Raw genomic sequence first — 22,645 nt, 5'->3', positions numbered from 1 at the left:
CCCAGTGATGTCGCAGTGTGTATATTTACCACATCGTCTCTGCCTGTTCATCTGTTGATGGACATTTGGGCTGTATCCACAGATTGGCTATTGTTGATAATGCTGCTACCAACACTGGGCTGCGTGTCCCTCTTTGAATCTACTAAACTACTTTTGTATCCTCGGGGTAAATACCTAGCTGTTTAATTTTTGAATCGTAGGGTAGCTCTATTTTTAACTTCTTTTTTCAAATTATTTTTATGATAGTCACAGAGAGAGAGGCAGAGACACAGGCAGAGGGAGAAGCAGGCTCCGTGCACTGTGAGTCCAATGTGGGATTCGATCCCGGGTCACCAGGATCCCGACATGGGCCAAAGGGAGGCGCCAGACGGCTGCACCACCCAGGGATCCCCTATTTTTAAAGTCTCTAGGACCCCCCACAGTGTTTTCCACAGTGGCTGCACCTGTTCGCATGTCCACCAACAGTGTAAGGGGGCTCCACTTCTCTATAGCCTCAACAACACCTGTTGTTTCTTCTGTTGTTAATTTTAGCCATTCTGACGGCTGTCAGGTGACATCTTATTGTAGTTTTCATTTGCATTTCCCTGATGATGGGTGACGCTGAGTGTCTTTCGGTGTCTGGTGGCCATCTGGATGTCTTGTCAGAGACAAAGTCCATTCATGTCTTCTGCCCATCTGCAGTTGGATAATTTGTGTTTAGGATGCTGAGATTTATATTTGCTTTACGTATTTTGCATACTAACTCTTTATTGGATGTGTTGTTTACAAATATCTCCTCTCATTTTGTATGTTGCATTTTAGCGTTGCTTGTTTCCTTCACTTTGCAGAAGCTTTTCAATTTGATGAACTCCAATGGGATTTTTGCTTTTGTTTCACTCACCTCAGATGCATATTTGGAAAGAAGATCCAATGGCCAATGTCAAAGACGTTGCTGCCTATCTTTTCTTCTTTGTATGGTTTCAGGTCTCACATTTAGGTCTTTCATCCATTTTGAATTTATTTTTATATATATGGTGTAAGAAAGTGGTCCCGTTTCATTCTTCTGCATGTGGCTGCCTGGTTTTCCCAACACCATTTGTTCTTATCCTGGGGTCAGGGTTAGGGTTTGTTGAAGAGACTGTCTTTGTGCCATTGGATATTCCTTCCTGCCTTGTTGTCGATTAATGGATCATAGAGTTACAGGTTTGTATCTTGTTTCGGCATTCCATTCCATTCTATTCTATTGATCTAAGCGTCTCCTGTTGGGAGATTCTTGATTGCTGATTCAATTTCTCTGCTGGTTGTCTGTCTGTTCAAGTTTCTTATTTCTTCCTTTTTCATTTTTGGTATGTTATATATTTCCAGGAATTGATCTATTTATTCCAGGTTCTAGGTTGCTGGCATATAATTTTTCATAATGTTCTCTTATAAATGTTTGTATTTCTCTAGTTTTGGTTGTTATTTCTCTTATCTCATTTGTGATTTTATTTGGGTCCTTTCTCATCATTTATCTTTTTTCTTTTTTAAAGATTTTATTTATGTATTCATGCGAGACACAGAGAGGCAGGGGTATAGGCGGGGGAAAATGAGGCTCCATGCAGGGAGCCTGATGTGGGACATGATTCCCCAGGAACCCGGGATCATGACTTGAGCCAAAGCAGATGCTCAACCACTGAGGCACCCAGGTGCCTTGCTGATTCAATTCCTTTGCTAGTTATGGGTGTGTTCACATTTTCTATTTCTTCCTATTTCAGTTTTGCTCGTTTATACATTTCTAGGGATTTGTCCATTTATTCCAGGTCTCCCAGTATGTTAGTGTATAATCTTTCATAGTATTCCCTTATAATTGTCTTATTTTTCTGGTGTTGATTGTGATCTCTCTTCTCTCATTTGTGCTTTTGTTTATTTAGGTTTTCTCTTTTCTCGTTGATAAGGCTGGCTAGGGCTTGATCCATTTTCTTAGTTATTTTGAAGAACCAGTTCTTAGTTTCATTATTCCATTCTACTGTTTTGTTGTTTCTGTATTGTTTTTTTCTGCTCTCATCTTTATTTTTCCCTTCTTCTGTAGGCTTTAGGCTTTGTTTCCTATTCCTTTTCCAGCTCCTTTAGGTGTAGTGTTGGGTTGTGTATTGGAGACTTCTTGTTTCTTGAGGTAGGACTGTATTGCTATCTACTTCCCTCTAAGGACTGTCTTTGCTACATCCTAGAGGTTTGAAGAAACATGTTTTCATTTTCATTTGTTTTAAATTTCCTCTTTAATTTCCTGGTTGCTCCATTCATTCTCTAGTAGGATGTTCATAATCTCCACGAATTTTTGGTCTGTCCAAATTTTTTCTTACTGTCGACTTCGAGTTTCATAGCCTCGTGGTCCGAAAATGTACATGGTGTGATACCAACCTTCTTGTACCTGTTGTACCTGTTGAGCGCTGATTTGTGGCCCATGATATGATCTATTCTGGAGAATGTCCATGTGTACTTGAAAGGAATGTGTATTCTGGTTTAGGAATAAATGTTCAGACTATATCTGTGGAGTCCCTGTGGTCCAGTGTGTCAAGGCTATTGTTCCTCTGTTGATTTTCTGCATAGACGATTGGTCCCTGGCATAAGTGGGTGTTAAAATCCCCTATCATTGTATTATTATCAGTGTGTTCCTGTACATTTGTTGTTAATTGTTTTCTATATTTTGGTACTCCCATGTTGGCAGCATAAATATTTAGTTGTTTGGTCTTTTTTTAAATAAATTTATTTTTGTTTATTTTTATATTTTTAATTTACTTATGATAGGCACACAGTGAGAGAGAGAGAGAGAGAGGCAGAGACACAGAGAGAGGGAGAGGGAGAAGCGGGCTCCATGCACTGGGAGCCCGATGTCGGAACTCAATCCCGGGTCTCCAGGATCGCACCCTGGGCCAAAGACAGGCGCCAAACCACTGTGCCACCCAGGGATCCCAAATTTATTTTTTATTGGTGTTCAATTGACCAACATACAGAATAACACCCAGTGCTCATCCCGTCAAGTGTCCCCCTCAGTGCCCGTCACTCATTCACCCCCACCCCCACGCTCCTCCCCTTCCAGCACCCCTAGTTCTTTTCCCAGAGTTAGGAGTCTTTATGACCTCTCTCCCCTTCTGATATTTTCCACACGTTTCTTCTCCATTCCCTTATATTCCCTTTCACTATCATTTATATTCCCCAAATTAATGAGAACATACACTGTCCTTCTCTGATTGACTTACTGCACTCAGCATACTACCCTCCAGTTCCATCCACTTTGAAGCAAATGTTGGGTATTTGTCGTTTCTAATGGCTGAGTAATATTCCATTGTATACATAAACCACATCTTCTTTATCTATTCATCTTTCGATGGACACCATGGTTCCTTCCGCAGTTTGGCTATTGTGGGCATTCTGCTATAAACATCGGGGTGCAGGTGTCCCAGCGTTGAATTGCATCTGAATATTTGGGGTAAATCCCCAACACTGCAATTGCTGGGTCATAGGGCAGGTCTATTTTTAACACTTTGAGGAACCTCCACACAGTTTCCCACAGTGGCTGCACCAGTTCACATTCCCACCAACAGTGTAAGAGGGTTCCCTTTTCTCCGCATCCTCTCCAACATTTGTGGTTTCCTGCTTTGTTCATTTTCTCCATTCTCACTGGTGAGGTGGTATCTCATTGTGGTTTTGATTTGTATTTCCCTAAGGGCAAGTGATGCAGAGCATTTTTTCATGTGCATGTTGGCCATGTGAATGTCTTCCTCTGTGAGATTTCTGTTCATGTCTTTTGCCCATTTCATGATTGGATTGTTTGTCTCTTTGGTGTTGATTTTAAGAAGTTCTTTATAGATCTTGGAAACTAGCCCTTTATGTGATACGTCTTTTGCATATATCTTCTCCCATGCTGAAGGTTGTTTTTAGTTTTGTTGACTGTATCCTTTGCTGTGCAAAAGCTTCTTATCTTGATGAAGTCACAATAGTTCATTTTTGCTTTTGTTTCTTTTGTCTTCATGGATGTACCTTGCAAAAACTTGCTGTGGCCAAGTTCAAAACGGGTGTTGCCTGTGTTCTCCTCTAGGATTTTGATGGACTCTTGTCTCACATTTAGATCTTTCATCCATTTTGAGTTTATCTTTGTGTATGGTGAAAGAGAGTGGACTAGTTTCATTCTTCTGCATGTGGATGTACAATTTTCCCAGGACCATCTATTGAAGAGACTGTCTTTCTTCCAATGGATAGTCTTTCCTCCTTTATCAAATATTAGTTGAATATAAAGTTCAAGGTCCACTTCTGGGTTCTCTATTCTGTTCCATTGACCTATGTGTGTTTTTGTGCCAGTACCACACTGTCTTGATGATAACAGCTTTGTAGTACAACCTGAAATCTGGCATTGTGATGCTCCCAGATATGGTTTTCATTTTTAAAATCCCCCTGGCTATTCGGGGTCTTTTCTAATTCCACACAAATCTTAAAATAATTTGTTCTAGGGATCCCTGGGTGGCGCAGTGGTTTGGCGCCTGCCTTTGGCCCAGGGCATGATCCTGGAGACCCAGGATCGAATCCCACGTCGGGCTCCCGGTGCATGGAGCCTGCTTCTCCCTCTGCCTGTGTCTCTGCCTCTCTCTCTCTGTGACTATCATAAATAAAAAAAAATAAATTGTTCTAACTCTCTGAAGAAAGTCCATGGTATTTTGATAGGGATTGCATTAAACGTGTACATTGCCTGGGTAACATTGACATTTTCACAATATTAATTCTGCCAATCCATGAGCATGGAATATTTTTCCATCTCTTTGTGTCTTCCTCAATTTCTTTCAGAAGTTTTCTATAGTTTTTAGGGTATAGATCATTTACCTCCTTGGTTAGGTTTATTCCTAGGTATCTTATGATTTGGGTGCAATTGTAAATGAGATTGACTCCTTAATTTCTCTTTCTTCAGTCTCATTAGTGTATAGAAATGCCATTGATTTCTGGGCAGTAATTTTTGTATCCTGCAATGCTACCAAATTGTTGTATGAGTTCTAGTAATCTTCTTGGGGGAGGGCTTTGGGTTTTCTTAGAAGAGTATCATGTCATCGGCGAAGACGGAGAGTTTGACTTCTTTGCCAATTTGAATGCCTTTAATGTCTTTTTGTTGTCTGATTGCTGAGGCTAGGACTTCCAATACTACGTTGAATAGCAGTGGTGAGAGTGGACATCCCTGTCTTGTTCCTGATCTTAGGGGAAAGGCTCCCAGTGCTTCCCCATTGAGAATATTTGCTGTGGGCTTTTCATAGATGGCTTTTAAGATGTCGAGGATTGTTCCCTCTATCCCTACGCTCTGAAGTGTTTTGATCAGGAATGGATGCTTTATTTTGTCAAATGCTTTCTCTGCATCTAATGAGAGGATCATATGGTTCTTGGATTTTCTCTTGCTGATATGATGAATCACATTGATTGTTTTACGAGAGTTGAACCAGCCTTGTGTCCCGGGGATAAATCCTACTTTGTTTTTTTTTTTTTAATTTTTATTTATTTATGATAGTCACAGAGAGAGAGAGAGAGGCAGAGACACAGGCAGAGGGAGAAGCAGGCTCCATGCCCCGGGAGCCTGACGTGGGATTCGATACCGGGTCTCCAGGATCGCGCCCTGGGCCAAAGGCAGGCGCCAAACCGCTGCGCCACCCAGGGATCCCCTACTTTGTGAATAATTTTCTTAATGCACTGTTGGATCCTATTGGCTAGGATCTTGTTGAGAATTTTTGCATCCATGTTCATCAGGGATATTGGTCTGTAATTCTCCTTTTTGGTGGGTCCATGTCTGGTTTTGGAAGTAAGGTGATGCTGGCTTCATAGAACGAATTTGGAAGGACTACATCTCTTTCTATCTTTCAGAACAGCTTTAGTAGGAGAGGTATGGTTTCTTCTTTAACGTTTGATAGAATTCCCCTGGGAAGCCATCTGGCCCTGGACTTTTGTGTCTTGGGAGGTTTTGGATGACTGCTTCAATTTACTCCTTGGTCATTGGCCTGTTTAGGTTTTCTATTTCTTCCTGTTCCAGTTTTGGTAGTTTCTGGCTTTCCAGGAATGTGTCCATTTCTTCTAGATTGCCTAATTTATTGGTGTATGGCTGTTCATAATATGTTGTTAAAATCGTTTATATTTCTTTTTTTTTTTAATTTTATTTTATTTATTCATAATAGACACAGAGAGAGAGAGAGGCAGAGACACAGGCAGAGGGAGAAGCAGGCTCCATGCAGAGAGCCTGACGCGGGACTCGATCCCAGGACTCCAGGACCAGGCCCTCGGCTGCAGGTGGCGCTAAACCACTGAGCCACCGGGGCTGCCCCGTTTATATTTCTTTGGTGTTGGTAGTGACCTCTCCTTTCTCATTCATGATTTTATTTTATTTTATTTTATTTTATTTTATTTTATTATTTTATTTTTCATTCATGATTTTATTAATTTGAGTCTTCTCTCTCTTCTTTTTAAACGTTGGCTAATGGTTTATCTATCTTATTAATTCATTCAAAGAACCATCTCCTCGTTCTGTTGATCTGTTCCACAGTTTTCTGGTCTCGATTTCCTTGAGTTCTGCTCGAATTTTAATTAACTCTATTCTTCTGTTGGGTGTAGGATCTATCTGCTTTTTTTTTCCTCTAGCCCCTTTATGTGTAAGGTTAGCTTTTGTATTTGAGTAGTTTCCCATTTCTGAATGGATTCTTGTATTGTGATGTATTTCCCCCTTACGACTGCTTTTGCTGCATCCCAAAGATTTTGAACGGTTGTATGTTCATTCTCATTAGTTTCCTTGTATCTTTTTAATTCTTCCTTAATTTCCTGGTTGACCTTTTCGTCTTTTAGCAGGATGATCCTTCACCTCCACGTGTTTGAGGTCCTTCCAAACTTCTTTTTTTTAAAATCTTTTTTATTTTATTTATTTATGATAGGCATACAGTGAGAGAGAGAGAGGCAGAGACACAGGTAGAGGGAGAAGCAGGCTCCATGCACCGGGAGCCTGACGTGGGACGCGATCCTGGGTCTCCAGGATTGCGCCCTGGGCCAAAGGCAGGCACTAAACCGCTGCACCACCCAGGGATCCCTTTTTTTTTTTTAAACCTTTCCTTCCAAACTTCTTATTGTGATTTAGTTCTAATTTCAATGCATTATGGTCTGAGAATATGCAGGGGACGATCCCAATCCCTTGGTATTGATTCAGACCTATTTCTGACCCAGTATGTGGTCTATTCTGGAGAAAGTTCCATGTGCACTTGAGAAGAATGTGTATTCAGTTGAGTTTGGATGTAAAGTTCTGTAGATTTCTGTGAAATCCATCTGCTCCAGTGTATCATTTAAAGCTCTTGTTTCTTTGGAGATGTTGTCCTTAGAGACCTATCGAGGGTAGAAAGAGCTAGATTGAAGTCACCAAGTATAAGTGTATTATTATCTAAGTATTTCTTCACTTTGGTTATTACTTGGTTTAAATATTTGGCAGCTCCCACATTCTGGGTATATATTGAGGATTGTTAAGTCCTCTTGTTGGATAGATCCCTTAAGTATGATTTAGTGTCCCTCTTCATCTCTCACTACAGTCTTCTGGGTAAATTTTAGTTTATCTGATATAAGGATGGCTACCCCTGCTTTCTTTTGAGGACCATTTGAATGGTAAATTGTTCTCCAACATTTCATTTTCAGGTTTAGGTGTCCTTCTGTCTAATATGAGTCTCTTGTAGACAGCAAATAGATGGGTCCTGCTTTTTTATCCAGTCTGAAACGCTGCGCCTTTTGATGGGGTCATTAAGCCTGTTCACGTTCAGAGTTACTATCGACAGATATGAGTTTAGTGTCATCATGATATCTCTTCAGTCCTTGTTTTGTGGATTGTTCCACTGAACTTCTTCTTAAAGGGGAATTTTAAGAATCCCCCTTAAAATTTTTTGCAGAGCTGGTTTGGAGGTCACATATTCTTTCAGTTCCTGCCTGTCTTGGAAGCTCTTTATCTCTCCTTCCATTTTGAATGAGAGCCTTGCTGGATAAAGTATTCTTGGTTGCATGTTCTTCTCATTGAGGACCCTGACTATATCCTGCCAGCCCTTTTTGGCTGCCAGGTCGCTGTGTTGAGGTCTGCTGTTACCCTAATGCTCCTCCCCATAAAGGTCAGGATTTTCTTGTCTCTTGCTGCTTTAAGGATCTTCTCTTTATTTTGGAATTTGCAAGCTTCACTATTAAATATCGAGGTGTTGGACGGTTTCAATTGATTTTGGGGGGGTCTCTCTATTTCCTGGATCTGAATGCCTGTTTCCCTTCCCAGATTAGGAAAGTTTTCAGCTATGATTTGTTCAAATACTTATTCTGGCCCTCTGTCCATTTTGGCGCCCTCGGGAACCCCAATTACACGTAGGTTTTTCTTCCTTAGGCTGTCGTTTATTTCCCTTAATCGTTATTTTCCCTTAATCTGTCTTCCTGTTCTTTTAATTTAACTCTTTTTTCCTCAGTTTCCTTCTTTGCCATCAACTTGTCTTCTATGTCATTCACTCGTTCTTCCACCTCGTTATCCCTCATCGTTAGGAGTTCTAGTTTGGATTGCATCTCATTCAATTGATTTTTAATTTCGGCCTGATTGGATCTAAATTCTGCAGTCATGAAGTCTCTTGAGTCGTTTATGATTATTTCTAGAGCCACCAGTAACTGTATAATAGTGCTTCTGAATTGGCTTTCTGACATTGAATTACAATCCAGATTTTGTAACTCTGTGGGAGAGAGAACTGCTTCTGATTCTTTCTTTTGAGGTGAGGTTTTCCTTCTAGTCATTTTCCTGAGTGCCGAGTGGCCATATACAAATTGAATTGGGAAAAGGAGAAAAAGAGGGGAGAGAAAGAAGGAAAGAAAAGAGAAAAAGGAAAAAGAATAAAGGAAGAAAGAAGGAAAAAAGATAATAAAAAGAGAAAAAAAAGAAAGAAAATGGGGAAAAGGATGGGGGAAGCAATCAGAAATAAAAAAAAAAACATGGGGGAGTATCTTCTGATTCTGTATACTTTAAGTCCCTTGACTTCCCCTGGAACTTGTCCGTCTAGCTGGTATTCTGGGGGAGGGGCCTGTTGTGCTGATTTTCAGGTGTTAGCACTTGGGGGAGCCGCCCTGTCCCCTGCCTGGTGCAGGGCTCAGTGCGGTTAGTTTACCCCGTGAGGCCCCAGGAGGAACAATCCTAGTGGCAGCGGCCAGCTCTGGAAACCTGTATTCAGCCCCCGCAGTAACTCGGGAACAGTCCATCTGCAGGGCCTGGAGGCTCTTGGGCGGGTCCGCTGATCTGCTCAGCTCTGGGCAGGAGCGTCTTTGCTATCCGGGGCACTCCGTGCCTCTGCCTGTCCCAGCAGAGGCCGAATCCTGGGCTGTGTCCCGGTGCCCTGTGCTGCGGGGCCTGCACTTTTGGATTCTCTCTCCCGGCTGCACAGCCGCCTCACTGCGGAGCCACTGCCCGAGCCCCTCCGAGTTGCTCCCAGTGCCGCGCAGCCCCCTCCACACGGCGCCTCTTCCTCTGCAGGTGTCGCTACAGCCAATGTGCTCCTGGGGCTGCCCAAACTCCTCCATGCAGAGCCGCCGCCGGAGTCCTCAGTGCTCCTCCCTGGTCAATGCATGTGCCCTGCAGCCCTTAGGGAGCTCGGTGCACTCTCCTGGGAGTGCAGGTCTCTGTTAGTGTCCCAGGGAACCCTAGGGCATCCCCGCCCTCCTGGGGTTCTTCTCTGACTCTTTGAAGGCGCCATTCCCCCCTGGAAGATTGTGCAGCTCCTCCTTCTCCCAGGACAGGGCTCTTCTGTCCTGTGGGCACTCGCCCCGACCTTAGCTGGGATCCTCGCTGGGCCCCTCACACTTGGATGCCTTTTGTTTCTTTATTTCTTTTTCCCGTCTTCCTACCTTGATAGAATCATGAACTTTTCTCACTGTATCATTCGATCTGGGCTCTGTTTAAATCTCAGGCCAAATTCGTAGATTTTCAGGATGATTTGAAGGTTATCTAGGTAATTTCGTGGGGACAGGTGATTTGGGGACCCTACATTTCCGCCATCTTGCCCCTCCTCCTGTATGTTGCCTTTTAGCTTTGGTTGTTTCCTTCACTTGCGGAAGCTTTTCTATTTGATGAAGTCCCAATAGTAATTTTGCTTTTGTTTCCCTCACCTCAGAGGCATATCTAGAAAGAAGATCCAATAGCCAATGTTAAAGACGTTGCTGCCTATCGTTTCTTCTTTGTGTGGTTTCAGGTCTCACATTTAGGTCTTTCATCCATTTTGAATTTATTTTTTATATATATGGTGTAAGAAAGTGGTCCCGTTTCATTCTTCTGCATGTGGCTGCCTGGTTTTCCCAACACCATTTGTTGTTATCCTGGGGTCAGGGTTAAGGTTTGTTGAAGAGACTGTCTTTATGCCTTTGGATATTCCTTGCTGCCTTGTTGTCGATTAATGGATCATAGAGTTACAGGTTTGTATCTTGTTTCAGATTTCCATTCTGTTGTATTGATCTAAGCATCTCTTATTGGGAGATTCTTGATTGCTGATTCAATTTCTCTGCTGGTTATATGTCGGTTCAAGTTTCTTATTTCTTCCATTATCATTTTTGCTATGTTATATATTTCCAGGAATTGATCTATTTCTTCCAGGTTCTTGGTTGCTGGCATATAATTTTTCTTAATGTTCTCTTATAATTGTTTGTATTTCTGTAGTGTTGGTTGTTATTTCTCTTTTCTCATTTGTGATTTTATTTGGGTCCTTTCTCATCTTTTTATCTTTTCTCTTTTTTAAATATTTTATTTATGTATTCATGAGAAACACAGAGAGGCAGAGGTATAGGCAGAGGGAAAATGAGGTTCAATGCAGGGAGCCTGATGTGTGATGTGATCCCCCATGACACTGGGATCATGACCTGAGCCAAAGCAGATGCTCAACCACTGAGGCACACAGGTGCCTTGCTGATTCAATTCCTTTGCTACTTATGGGTCTGTTCACATTTTCTATTTCTTCCTATTTCATCTTTGCTTGTTTGCACATTTCTAGGGATTTGTCCATTTCTTCCAGGTCTCCCAGTTTGTTAGCGTATAATTTCATAGTATTCCCTTATAATTGTCTAATTTTTCTGGTGTTGATTGTGATCTCTCTTCTCTCATTTGTGATTTTATTCATTTAGGTCTTTTCTCTTTTCTCATTGATAAGACTGGCTATGGCTTGATCCATTTTATTAATTACTTTGGAGAACCAGCTCTTAGTTTCGTTATTCCATTCTACTGTTTTGTTGTTTCTATGTTGTTTATTTCTGCTCTCATCTTTATTTTTCCCTTCTTCTGTAGGCTTTAGGCTTTGTTTCCTATTCCTTTTCCAGCTCCTTTAGGTGTACCGTTAGGTTGTGTATTGGAGACTTCTTGTTTCTTGAGGTAGGCCTGTATTGCTATGTACTTCCCTCTTAGGACTGCCTTTGCTACATCCCAGAGGTTTGGAGAAACATGTTTTCATTTTCATTTGTTTTAAATTTCCTCTTTAATTTCCTGGTTGATCCATTCATTCTCTAGTAGGATGTTCATAATCTCCAAGTATTTTTGGTCTGTCCAATTTTTTTTTCTTACTGTCGATTTCGAGTTTCATAGCATCGTGTTCTGAAAATGTACAGCATGTGATATCAACCTCCTTGTACCTGTTGTACCTGTTGAGGGTTGATTTGTGGGCCATGATATGATCTGTTCTGGAGAATTTCCCATGTGCACTTGAAAGAAATGTGTATTCTGCTTTAGGAGGAAATATTCAGACTATATCTTTTGAGTCCCTGTGGTCCAGTGTGTCAAGGCTATTGTTCACCTGTTGATTTTCTGCATAGACGATTGGTCCATTTCCATAAGTGGGTGTTAAAATCCCCTGTCATTGTATTATTATCAGTGAATTCCTGTACGTTTGTTGTTAATTTGTTTTTATATTTAGGTACTCCCATGTTGGCAGTATAAATATTTAGTTGTTGGATCTTTTTTTAAAATAAATTTATTTTTTATTGGTGTTGAATTGACCAACATACTGAATAACACCCAGTGCTCAACCCATCAAGTGTCCCCCTCAGTGCCCATCACCCATTCACCCCACTTCCTGCCCTCCTCCCCTTCTAGCACCCCTAGTTTATTTCCCAGAGTTAGGAGTCTTTATGTTCTGTCTCCCTTTCTGATATTTCCTACACAATTCTTCTCCATTCCCTTTTATTCCCTTTCACTATTATTTATATTCCCCAAATGAATGAGAACATACAATGTTTATCCTTCTCCGATTCACTTATTCACTCAGCATAATACCTTCCAGTTCCATCCATGTTGAATTAAATGGTGGGTATCTGTCATTTCTAATGGCTGAGTAATATTCCATTGTATACATAAACCACATCTTCTTTATCCATTCAACTTTCTTTTAAAAAAATTTTTTTTTTATTTACGATAGGCACGCAGTGAGAGAGAGAGAGAGAGGCAGAGACACAGGCAGAGGGAGAAGCAGGCTCCATGCACCAGGAGCCCTACGTGGGATTCGATCCCGGGTCTCCAGGATTGCGCCCTGGGCCAAAGGCAGGCGCCAAACTGCTGCGTCACCCAGGGATCCCTCCATTCAACTTTTGATGGACACCGAGGCTCCTTCCACAGTTTCACTATTGTGGACATTCCTAATATAAACATCGAGCTGCAGGTGTCCCGGCGTTTCATTGCATCTGAATCTTTGGGGTAAATCCCCAACAGTGCAATTTCTGGGTCGTTGTGCAGGTCTATTTTTATCTCATTGAGGAACCTCCACAGAGTTTTCCAGAGTGGCTGCACCAGTTCACATTCCCACCAACAGTGGTTTCTATATTTAGGTACTCCCATGTTGGCAGCATAAATATTTAGTTGTTTGATATTGATAGAGAGTCTTTTTAATTATGAAATAATGCCCTTCTTCATCTCTTCTTACAGTATTTGTTCTTTCTTTTTTGAAATTTAAAATATTTATTTATTTATTCATGAGAATTACACAGAGAAGCAGAGGAAGGAACATAGCAGAGTGAGAGGCAGGCTCCCCAAAGGGAGGCTGATGTGGGACTCGATCCTGAGATCCCAGAATCACACCCTGAGCCAATTGCAGATGCTCAACCACTGAGCCACCAGGTGTCCCCCAGGTTTTGGTTTCAAATCTCATTTGTCTGATATAAGTATGGGTCCTCCAGCTTTCTTTTGATATCCATTAGCATCATAGATGATTTTCCATCCCCTGACTTTCAATCTGTTGGTGTCTATAGGTCTAAGGTGAGCATCTTGTAGGCAGTGTACAGATGGATGTTGTTTTTTTTTTAATTTTTATTTATTTATTTTATGATGGTCACAGAGAGAGAGAGAGAGGCAGAGACACAGGCAGAGGGAGAAGCAGGCTCCATGCACCGGGAGCCCGACGTGGGATTCGATCCCGGGCTCCAGGGTCCCGCCCTGGGCCAAAGGCAGGCGCCAAACCGCTGCGCCACCCAGGGATCCCGATGGATGTTGTTTTTTAAATAATATTTTTATTTATGATAGTGTGAGAGAGAGCGAGAGAGAGAGAAAGAGAGGCAGAAAATTAGGCAGAGATAGAAACAGGCTCCCCACCAGGAGCCCAATATGGGACTCGATCCAAGACTCCAGGATCACACCCTGATTCTAAGGCAGAGGCTCAACCCCTGAGCCACCCAGACATCCTGGATCCTATTTTTTAAGCCACTCTGATACGCTGTATCTTTTTATTGGAGCATTTAGTCTATCAGCATTCAGAGTGATTATTCAAAGATATGAACTTTGTGCATTTGTGTTACCAGAAGTGTTGGTGTTTCTGGTGACGTTCTCTGAGCCTTTCTTGTCTTTGTTGCTTTTGGTCTCTTTTTTTCCCCCACTTGAAGAGTCCCTCTTAAAATTCCTTACTGGACTGGTTAAGTGGCCTTGAACTCCTTTATATGTTGCCTGTCTGGGACAATCTTTCTTTCTCCTTCTCTCCTGTATGACACCCTTGCTGAAGAAAGAATTCATACAAATTGGACTCCAATAAAAAGAAATTTAAAAACATAAAATAAATTCTTGCTAAAATGATTGAGGGAAATGGCATTTAGGATGAAAACCAGAAGCAGAAAGAGAGGAGGACAGATTTCACCCTCTGTAGCCTTCACAGGGACCTGGTGTCCTTTCCTAGGAGGGCCCCCCCTCCGGAGGATTCTTCCTGCCCCTCTGCCCTCCTTGTTTGAACACAGCAAACACATCTCCGTGCCTCCAACACCTCTGCAGTAATGGCTTATAGCGTTTTCCAAATATCCTATTGGGGACCACAGCGTAGTGTATGTAACCATCTGGCTGCTGTTTGACAACATTGGGGGGATTCTGACTTTTGTTGGTTTTGAGCTGTGTGTGTGTCTATCACATGCAGCTATCCCATGCAGCTATCAGATCCTCTGGCTGGGTCACCCAAAACCCTGAAATGGTTGGCAGAATATCATTTCTGGTGCTGGCGCTGGGTGGCTAGCAGGGCTCTCCTGGCCACACCGGGGCTCACTCGTGCAGGAACTTTCAGTTGGAGGGTCATCAGAGCTGGAAGTTCCGGCTCGGCCACATTCCCATGTCCAGGAGTGGGTCCGGCCTCTCCTGAAAGGCACGTGGGGACGTCAGCTGTGTGTGCCTGGTGGCACCCCTGCAGGGGCTGGTTGGGGCCTAAGTGGTGCCCACTCCTCCTTTCTTGGGGTCTCTCAACGAGCCGTGCACATAGTTCTGGGAGACACAGAAATGGGCTGGCTTTGCATTTTCACACCACAACACTTTATTGACTTCCTACAGCAAACGGGCTCAGAGCCATGAGTGCGTGCCTTCCCCTGGGGAAGGAGACCTTTCTGTCCTTTAAGGGGGGGCAAGAATCACACGGGGTGGGGGGGCGGGTGCTGGAGTCCCCCACCTGGGAGCATGTGTGGACTCTGGGTGGGGGCGAGTGTCCTGAGGTTTCAGCCTGATTGACGGTTCTGAGGACAGCAGCGCTGACCTGGACCTGCAGCTCATGGGCTCCTGCACTGGGTCCCCACAGGGCAGCTGGACCCCGGCCTCGGGCTCTCTGGGGCCGCAGCACCTGGAGGACCCTGCCTCATGGTGTGGGTGCGGGTGGGCCCCACCGGCTTACCCCTTCTTTCCCCACACTGGGGTGTCCTGGGATCCCCAGGGCTGCCCTAGATCAGCGACCTGTATCTGTGGGGCACACCCAGGGCCCAGGAGGCCACATCCAGCTGTGAGAAGGCTTGCTCAGCCCGGGGCCAGAACCTAGGGCTGGCCAGGGCCATGGGGGCCTGATTCCATTAGTCTTTGAGTTGGGACTGGTGGGGGCTCAAATCAACCCAGCACCCAAAGAGCCTGGGCCCAAGTCAGCCCAGGTCCCTCTGGGTTAGGGGCTGGTGTCCTGTGCAGGTTGTGCTGCCCTCCAGGAGGAAGAGTGGGAGGAGGCAGGGCACAGTGCTTCTTCTGCTCCACCCATATGCACCCACCCTGTCATGGGCTCCATGTCTTTCCTCCTCGCGGGCTCCCTGTCTTTCCTCCTCCCTGCAACCCCTGGATGCTCTATGGGACACCGGGCTTCTGATGGTAACAGGCTGTCCATAGAACCACAAGGAGGCTGAGCATGTCCCACAGGGGACAGCTGCATGCACTGGGTCCTTGATGGGGGGCGATGTGTGAGTGGATGGTGTGGGGGCAGGGGTGTGATGGTGGTGGATTGAGGGGGATGGTGTAGGGGGGATGGTGTTGGGGTATAGTGTGGGTGGGGTTGGTGTGGGGGTGTGAGCGGAATGTTGTAGGGGGGATGCCATGAGGGATAATGATGTAGGGGGATAGTGTGTGAGTGGGGAATGAGGGGGATGGCATGGGGGGCCTGTGGACACAGGGCATCCACTTTCTCTAAGATGCACACCGAGACATCCTAGATAAAGGCGACCACAGTCTGGGGTTTGTTGTGACACCTGCCCCAGGGGCCCCGTGTGGTCAGTGCAGGGCCCTGGCTGGACCAGGCGCATTATCTGGGTGTCATCATACTATGTATGTTTACAAATTGCAAATTGTCTCAAATTAAATGCATAGAATTTAGAAATATATAAAGCACCGAGGGTGGGTGTCACCCTGACCCTTCCGACCCTCATCGGATCGATGTGTGTCCTCCTCCAGTCACAGCCATGCAACCTGCACCCAGGTTCCCTTAATGCCCCCCATGGCCCCCACCCAGGCACCTGGTTTTCAGGGTGCCATCCATCACCCCTTTGGGGTTCAGCTCACATGGCAACCCCTGGAGGCCCCATCCTAGTGGCCTCCTCATCCCTGAGACACCGGGGGTGGGGGCACGGAGGTCATCCCCAGCACCCTACCATGCCGCTGTGTTTTGTTGGCTGCTGTTCTTCCCCCGGCCTCAGAAGCCCCATGTTCCCTACCCAGATGCCACCAGTCCTCCCCCGGGTCCCAATTCCCCCTGGCCCCTCAGCCTCACCCTACCCCGTAGTAATCTCAAAACATGATGTGACTGCTGAACGTCATGTTGATGTCCAGGTCCACCTGCTTGATGTCCCTGGAGGAGACCAGGGCCTCTTACTTCATTTCCTGCGGGAATACCAGGGTGGAGGAGCCAGCATCAGGGACTCAGACCCCGACATGTCACCAGGTGCCATCCTGGGCAGGGAGCCCAGGGGCCACCATGGGAGTGTGTCCTGCTGAATCCTCCTTCCTTCCCCTGGGAGGCCGGGGATGGCAGGAGTGCCCAGCGTGCCCATGGACCTGTGTGAGGGCCTGTGCCCAGCTGTTGTGGGCGGGGAGGTGACTGAGGGTCAGCTTGGGTGGGAGGTGACAGGGGGTCAGTCTAGGTGGGAAGGGGACATGGGGTGTTGTGCACAAGATGGCGAATCCGAGAAACCACTAAGGAACCGACTGATGCAAACAAACAAGGGTTGTTTTACAAACTCGAGCATGGGTCCAAGTACACCCCACAGAGTGGAACAGGGACTTGGACCCCGAGGATGGTTTTAGCTTAGTTTTAAGGGCTGGTCTCGGGGACCTCCAGAAGGGCTGGAACAATTCCTCAAGTTCTGTTCACATTTTGATATGGGGCCTTCAGGGGATTGAGCTCTCTTCTCATTCTAATAGGGGCTTCCAGCTCTTGGCTTTGGCTCAGTTTTTATACTATTGTGGGGCATTCTAGGACATTAAGCTGTAAATTTTTGTTTTTTTCCTGTAACTGAAGTAATGTAAATTTCAGCTCTTCTTCACAGGGGACTGGGATTGCTGGACGTGTGAAAATGCTGAACTCAAAGTGGAATGGCCGTAATGTTCTCGGCCTCCACGCATCCCATCCCATACTTTCTAGCTCCTGCTGCCCTCCCCGGAGCTCCTAAGAGAGCAATTGCAAATGACCTCAGCGTGGCAGCCTGTGTTGGGGGACAAGCCCAGGGATTTGGGATCAGGAAGACCTGGAGATCGGCGTATTGGCTATGCAGCGAGATTCAATGCTGCAGACTCTTATTCCCTAAGGCTATCTTGACAACTGACTTTGTTTTTTTTTTTTTTTTAATTTTATTTTTATTTTTTATTTTTTATTTTTATTTATTTTTTATTTATTTATGATAGTCACAGAGAGAGAGAGAGGCGCAGAGACACAGGCAGAGGGAGAAGCAGGCTCCATGCACCGGGAGCCCAATGTGGGATTCGATCCCGGGTCTCCAGGATCGCGCCCTGGGCCAAAGGCAGGCACCAAACCGCTGCTCCACCCAGGGATCCCGACAACTGACTTTGTACATAGAAAAGTTCTCCTTTGCCTTTAAAAGATGAGGAGCAAGTCAAAGCGTTTTTTCTCTGCACATCAGATTGCTCAGATTCCAATCTGAGATGTATTGACTGTTAATATGGATAATGTACTATCCGTAGTAGTATTGTTAAAATATTCCGACACTAGTAATTCAGAGGGATGAGGCTTTCTCAAGTATTTCTTCACAGCTCACTCATCAGAAAATGCATCTTTATAGATTTGGAAATAACTGAGAGACATTATTACCAATGGTCCTATTATTATGTGAAGGATTCTTCCCTGAGATTCTTCCCCTGTTTCAACTGACACTGAAACACTGTGAACTCTTTGGAAGACAAATGTCAAGGAGATAAATGTTATGCCTTGCGAATTTTAAATGCACTTGCAATATGGTGTCTATTATAATAGAAGTATTTTTATCTGATTTTTGCTATTTATTATGCTTTCCTGCTTTTCAGGTTGAGGAGGCATTGTACGTGTTCATAAGTGTTTTCTTTCCTTCTGATATAAAATTTTTACTTTGTTCCCAATGAAGGAACTCTTTAAGAATAAGGCAAAAGTTAATTCAACTATTCTTGAAATGTCTTCACACTGGAGCCTGATTTATTTAACTCAATTTTCAATATAAATCTTATTTATTAGGAAAAAAACAAAGATTTATAGGGAAATTGAGAAGATAGTACAGAGAATTCTCATGCACTTGCACTCAATTTTTCCAATTATTGATATCTTATAATAGTACGGTTCAAATATTAACTAATGAATCAATATTAAAATATTTGCATTAACCAAGGACAATGCTTTATTCAGATTTCCATAATTTTTGCTAAGTTACCATTCCTCATATCACACTCCATTTGTCCTCATGTGTTCTTAGGCTCCTCTGGATTGTGACAGTCTTTCAGCCTTTCCTTGTTGTCGTTTACCTGGAATGCTTTGACAAGTAGAGTATTTTGTAAAATTTCCCTCAGTTGGGACATGTCTGTTCTTTATCTCAAGATTGAACTGTTTTTGTGGATTATATACAGAGATATACTGCTATTTTTATTATATTAAGATAGATACTATCAACACAATTTATCAGTCTTGGTATCGATCTGATCATCTTGCTGAGGTAGTGTTTGTCAGCTTTCTCCATAGTAAAGTGATTCTTTATTGTTGTTATTATTATTATTATCATTATTTTTTAAAGTTTTTCATAATATATTTTGTAGAAGGAAGTTACTATGTGTATTGCACACGTAAGAGTGGGAAGCTATGCTCATGAACTTGAGGGTGGAATGTCTGCACAAATTGTTTGAAATTCTTCTACATGGGAGATTTCTCTTCATTCTGGGTTTGTTTGTGTCTTTTTCAAAGACGTTATTTAATTAATTGAGAGAGAGAGAGGAGAGAAAAACCATGAGCGAGAGGGGCAGAGGGAGAGGGAGAAGCTGGTTCCCTGCTGAACAGGGAGCCTGACTTGGGACCTCTGAGCCTAAGGCAGAAGCTTAACTGACTGAGCCACCCAGGTGCCACTTTTTCTTCCTTCTTTTTTTTTTCTTAGTAATAAATTTATTTTTTTTTGTGTTCAATTTGCCAACAACAGAATAACACCCAGTGCTCATCCCGTCAAGTGCCCCCCTCAGTGCCCATCACCCATTCACCCGCACCCCAGCCCTCCTCCCCTACCATCACCTCTAGTTCACTTCCCAGAGTTAGGAGTCTTTATGTTCTGTCTCCCTTTCTGATATTTCCCACACATTCCTTTTCCCTTCCCTTTTATTCCCTTTCACTATTATTTATATTCCCCAAGTGAATGAGAACATACAATGTTTGTCCTTCTCCGATTGAGTTACTTCACTCAGCATAATACCTTCCAGTTACATCCACCTTGAAGCAAATGGTGGGTATTTGTCATTTATAATGGCTGATCAAGGCCCACCTTTTCTCTCTCTTCATCTTCTGAGTCTCCTATGATATGAATGTTATTGCTTTATTTTTTTAAACTTTTTTTTATTTATTTATGATAGGCACACAGTGAGAGAGAGAGGCAGAGACACAGGCAGAGGGAGAAGCAGGCTCCATGCACCGGGAGCCCAACGTGGGATTCGATCCCGGATATCCAGGACCGTGCCCTGGGCCAAAGGCAGGCACCAAACCGCTGCGCCACCCAGGAATCCCTGTTATTGCTTTAATAAGTGGCTGAGTTCCCAAGTCTGCCTCTGTGGTCCATAACCATCCTTGTTTTCAAGGCTTCCACTTGGAACTGCATCTCAGTTATAGCATTTTTAATGTTGGCTTGACTAGATTTTAGTTCTTTTATTTCTACAGTAAGGGATTCTCTAGTTTTCTTCTGTGCTCTTTTTACAGCCCAGCTGCTATCTTTATAATCATTGTTTTAAACTGTATTTAGACATCATATATGTGAATGGATGAACTTCCTGGCAGTGAGTACTACCTCATGTTATTTTATGAAGGTGAAGTTCTCCATCTCATTATTTTTTCCAAAAAAGAAAAAGGAAGAAAAAGAAAAACCAAGAAAAACAATAAAAACTACCCTCCTAAAAGAACACCAGATTATTTTGGCCTGCTTGTTAAAAGATTCTAAATCCCAAAATAAGAAACACAATTAAAGTACCATGAAACTAAAAATAAGAAACATATAAAGTACATACATAAAAATTAAAATAAGGCAATTTATAAAAGAGAATCAAAGAAAATACATGAAAATAAAGCACAAAGTACAAAGGAAGCTAGACCCTACTTTCCAGGCAGAGCTGAAGCTCTGCAGCCTCTGTGGTCCAACAACTTGGTGGCAGCAAGTGGTCTGTGCGGGATCAGGGAATGGGCCATGGCGCATGACCCCTCTGCGGGGTCAGATGTGGGGAGGGCTTCAGCACCTCTGGCCTCCAGCCGGTGGCGCTGTGCTGCTCCCTGAGACTCGGCGCTGATGGGAGGGATGCGGGTGGGGACGCTGGGTCCTCTAGCTCTGGGGCTGAGCATCCCGCCCCCCAGTCTGCAGGCCCACCAAAGAAGAGCCGCCAAGCCCCTGGGTCTCTGCTGCTTCTCTCAGAACCCTGCTTTCACTCTGCCCTCGTCCGAATTGCTTTTGGTTTTGTTTTTTATCTCAGACTGTTGTGCCCAAGATTGGGAATCTGAGAAACCACCTAGAAGCCGACATGAATGCAAACACACGAGGGTTTATTTACAAGATCGAGCTAGTGTCCAAGTATACCCGACACAGCAGAGCAGGGACTTGGACCCCGAGGTCGGTTTTTGCTTAGTTTTAAGGGCTAGTCTTGGGGACATCCAGAAGGGCTGGAGCAATTCCTCAAGTTCTGTTTACATTTTGATATGGGGCCTACAAGGGTATTGAGCTCTGTTCTCATTCTAATAGGGCCTTCCTGTCCTTGTCCTTGGCTCAGTTTTGATTCTATTGTGGTGCTTTCTAGGACATTAAACTGTAAACAGCAAAGGTTCCACACCTGGAATGGGGTCGTGACACTGTCCCTATATGCTGAAGATGCGGTGCTAGAAGCAGGAAACCCGAGAGCCTCCACCAAAACCTGGAAGAACTAAGGAGTGAGTTCAGTAAAGTCAGGGGACACAAACTGACCCTACAGAGCAGTGTAGCCTTGCTGTGTCCTGACAATGAGCACTCAGGAAGGAAATGAAGGACGTGACTCCCTTCTCAGGATCATTAAGGAGAATTAATAATGAGACTCAACCAAAGGAGCACAAGACTTGTGCACTGAGCCATACCAGGCTCTGGGAGGCCGTCCTGGGCTCGTTGGGTGGGAGCCTCATCTTGTGAAAATGTCCGCAGTTCCTGAATCCACCCTCAGATTCAATGTCATTCCTATCAAAATCATGGTGGCAGATCTTCGAAATAGGAAAAAAAAAAAAAACCCATAACATCCATCCGCCCCCACAAATGACCCCGGACAGCAAATCAGTATTGGAGAAGCAGGAGAGACCGGGACGCAGCACTTTCCTATTTCAAATGATGTCACAGAGACACAGGATAAAGCAGTGCGGTTCTCGGGCCCCTGGCTGGCTCCGTTGGTTAAGCATCCGACTCCTGACCTCACCTCCGGTCCTGATCTAAGAGGTCGTGAGTTCTAGCCCTGGGCTGGGCCATGGACGAGGCATGGGGCATATTTAGACAAACCACACCCACGGTGGGTGGTCTCGGTATAAGCTGAATGAGCAAAACTGAGAGTCTAGAAGGAAATGTGCTCTGATACAAATGATTTTTTAATTTAATTAAATTAATTAATTAATGTATAGTGTATTATACTTTCAGAGAAAGAATTCAGGGATTCACCAGTTGGAGATAACAGCAGTGCACGTAACATCACGTGCCCTCCTTCATGCCGGTCCCCTGTTATCCCCAACCTCCAGCGGCCCTCAGTTTGTTTCCTATCATTAAGAGTCTGTATTTCCTGCATCTGTTTTTATCATATTTGTTTTTCCTTCCCTTTACAGTTGTTATCTGCTTTGCTTCTTTAATTCCACCTATGAATGACACCACATGGTCATTCTCTTTCCCGACTGATTTATTTCACTTAACATGATCCCTCTAGTTCTATCCACGTCATTGCAAATAGCAAGATTTCCTTCTGTTTGATATCTGAATACCATTCCTCTCTCTATGACCGTCTATCTCCCGTCCTCTTTATCCATCATCTGCCCGAGGGCACCAAGCCTCCTCCCACAGTGTGGCTACTGTGGACCCGGCTGCTGTGGAAATTGGGAGGCAGGTGTCTCGAGTCTCACTGCATCTGTATCTTCGGAGTGAGCTCCAGGCTGTTCACCTGCTGGTCCCAGGGCGGCTCTATTTGTAACTTCCTGAGGAGCCTCCACACTGTCCAGGGCGGCTG

The sequence above is a fragment of the Canis lupus genome, chromosome 27, assembly GCF_048164855.1.
Source record: "Canis lupus baileyi chromosome 27, mCanLup2.hap1, whole genome shotgun sequence".
Classification (NCBI taxonomy): domain Eukaryota; kingdom Metazoa; phylum Chordata; class Mammalia; order Carnivora; family Canidae; genus Canis; species Canis lupus.
This window is presented reverse-complemented; position numbering follows the sequence as displayed.